Source organism: Elephantulus edwardii, unplaced genomic scaffold (assembly GCF_000299155.1).
Source record: "Elephantulus edwardii isolate Elephantulus edwardi_28Jun2011 unplaced genomic scaffold, EleEdw1.0 scaffold00110, whole genome shotgun sequence".
Lineage (NCBI taxonomy): Eukaryota > Metazoa > Chordata > Mammalia > Macroscelidea > Macroscelididae > Elephantulus > Elephantulus edwardii.
The window spans coordinates 1,197,440-1,200,513 of NW_006399860.1; positions in this window are offsets into that span (position 1 = coordinate 1,197,440).

A 3,074-nucleotide genomic window follows, 5' to 3' on the forward strand; every position below is an offset into this window, starting at 1 on the left:
TCTTCTGACATCCATTTTGGTCTTTTCTTCCTCTTCTGTCTTTGTAATGACCGCCTGCACTCTTCCTGGATGATACCTCTGACATCCTCCCACAACTCATCTATATACAATTTTAAAGAAAGAGAAAGATGTGATAGTTGGTCTCTATAAAGATTTATAACCTTGAAAACTCTATGAATAGTTCAGCTTTATTCTATAGGATCACTGTGCGTAGGAATTGACTCGATGGCATCAAGGCTTGAAACACATATATGTTGTTGTTGTATATGGTACTGAGTAAACTACAACTCATAACTACACTGTGAATGATTGCTACAGTCCCTGACAGGACGAGGTTCAGCTCTGTTGTTCATAGGGTCACTATGTGTCATACTCGACAGCATTTAACAACAACAACAAAAACAGCAGTCCCTGTGTCACATCTATCTTGTTGAGGGTTGTCTTCTCTTTCATTGACCTTTCACCTTTCCCAGCATAGAGTCTTTTTCCAAGGACTGGTCCCTCCTGACAACATGCACAAAGTATGTGAGATGATGTTTCACCATCCTTGCCTCTAAGAAGTACTTTGTTTGCACTGTCTCCCAGACAGACTTCTTTGTTCTTTCATCAATCTTTATGTATTCTGTGCTCTTCAACACTGAAACTCAAAGGCATCAATTCTTCAGTCATCCTTATTCATTGTCCAGCCTACATATGTAGGGAGATAAATATAACCACTGTTCTTGAAGCTTACAATGAGCTATAAGGATAAACACGACCCAAACGGCATCCTAAAGCAGTAAGCTTAGGTATAGGGTAGCCACACTTTTCAAATTAAAATTGCCTTGCATGATCTGAGGGTACTTATGACGACCTTATATTTTACTTTGTTGCCAATTAGAACATGGAATTCAGAGGCATGAGTGATTCTAAATCAGCATGGGCTGATTAATTTGGCTTAGTGGAGGAGATGGGCTTAACGGGAAGGCCTTGATAGAATACTGGAGAACACTGCAATAGAACAGATGAGGGGAAGAACTGTCCAAAAGGAACATGTGATTAAGCATTATATGTATGACAACAGTCTGGAATAAGGGCTGCATTGTGGGGGGAGGGGATTAAGGGTGGGGGGAAACGTGCAACAGTGAATAAAAAATTAAATAAAACCTTTTTTTGTAAAAAAAAAAAAGAACGAACGAACCCTGGAGCCTAGACATGCAGGAGCGAAGCCTAGACAAGCTTTCCAACAAAGAGGAGGAAATGGCCTGGGTGTGGGAATTCACCTGAAATGTGTGATTAATTAGGAAATAAAGAGTGTAGGAGGGTCAGGTGGTAAAGGTCCATGAATGGCAGTTTAAGAGACCAGCTTTTATAGGTATAACTGACTGTTTAAATGGACAGAATTTGGTTAAATGTAATTAGAAAACTTATTTACCATTACTTCCTTCAAACATGCTATAAATAGGATTTTTCTTCTCCATCCAACAAGTTATGGCTTAGTTTTGGGGGGTTTTCAACAGTTTCCAAAGTTTTCAGGGTTATTTTAGAGCTGCTTACTAAGCATGTAAGCATTCCAATCCCTCGAGTATAGGGTTTCTCTCTTGCCTTCTGCTCAGGCTAAATTCATGGTCTGGGAGCCAGCCATGGAGGAGGTGGCGATCTCGTCTAGCTCCATTTCCTCCCACCACTGCTTCGGGCTTCTTTAGACCTGAGGGTAAAGTGCGAGAAGGGTTGAAAGGTATAGAGGCATCAACTGTTTCTTCTCTCAGGTGATATTTATAGTTCTCTTTGGCTATTTAATGCTTGGCTGGTATCCAAATGCTGACTCTTTCACAGAGCACATTAGTGGGCTCTCTGGAAATGCCACCTGACAGCCCAACACAGCACTATTTCCTGGCCTTTCTCAGCTCCATCATCTACCTCATGACTCAGAGCCTCTCCGTTGGGATTATTGAACTTGAACACACACGCCTCTCTTGGGTCTGGTGTGTCCAAGGCAGTTCTTTCCCAGCTATTCTCTGTTTCCATTTGGTACAAGGAAGTTTTACATATCCTGACTCTAGAAATGGATGACAGGACAGAATGTTTCTGCTGCGCTTCTCTCTCTGTCTAGCTTTTATGAGTAATTCTCCTTGGCTTCTCATCCTCTTAACAATTGCCTGGACGTAGAAATCACCAAGGACACATGCTTCCAAAAATGTTCTTACGTTCCATTATAGGAGCAAAACCTCTGGCTTCCGGACAGAAAATGAGGTACCATCTTCCTTCTTACAAATTGCCTCATTCTCTATAAGTGGACTCCTTCTTCTGCTGGTGACCCTACTTGAGCTCTGGTGGCTCAGTGGTAAGGGATTGTGCTACCAACACGAAGGTACACAGTTTGAGTCCGCTAGCTGCTCTGTGGTAGAAAGATGGGCAATTTCTTCCTGTGTGATTGACTTACTGCCTCTGAAAACCTACTGGAGGGTTAGCTGTGGATCAGTTGTGGCTTGACTGTAAACCACAATCTGCTGGTTTAGGATGTGGGGGAAGCATGCTTACATGAATTATTTTTCTTCCAAGAGGCTCACTGATAAATCTTGCGTTATAAAAATTGTAAACAATCGGTGCTACTGATTACTGAAGAATCTGTTTGATCTTCTCTTACTAAGTCCTGCATGAATATGTCGAATGGCTTTTTAGAACATAGGAATATTTGTTGCCCACTGTCCATAACTTTGCTGCTTCAGCTGAAATGTCAACATAAGAAAATCCCATTCCATATCTTCTAATGTGAGCAATGGGCATCTGCAAAAGTGGAAGACAAGAAGAAAGATAACACAATTAAAAGAATTCTCTATAATCTGGCTTGCGTTCATTCTGTTGCCTCTGCAAACAGTCGTAAATGATGACTTTGGCTGATTGCCTTGGACTGTGGCAGCCTGAACTAAGCTATAGCAAAGGCTCACAAACACTGAAAAATTAGTTTTATCTCTTTGGGTCATAAGTAGCTTCATATTTCTACCATCATTTTATAGTTTCACATTAGTGATCATTATGATATGGGGTGTTTTAATCAGTTGCCAGATTTTGACCATTCAAAATGAACCTAAATA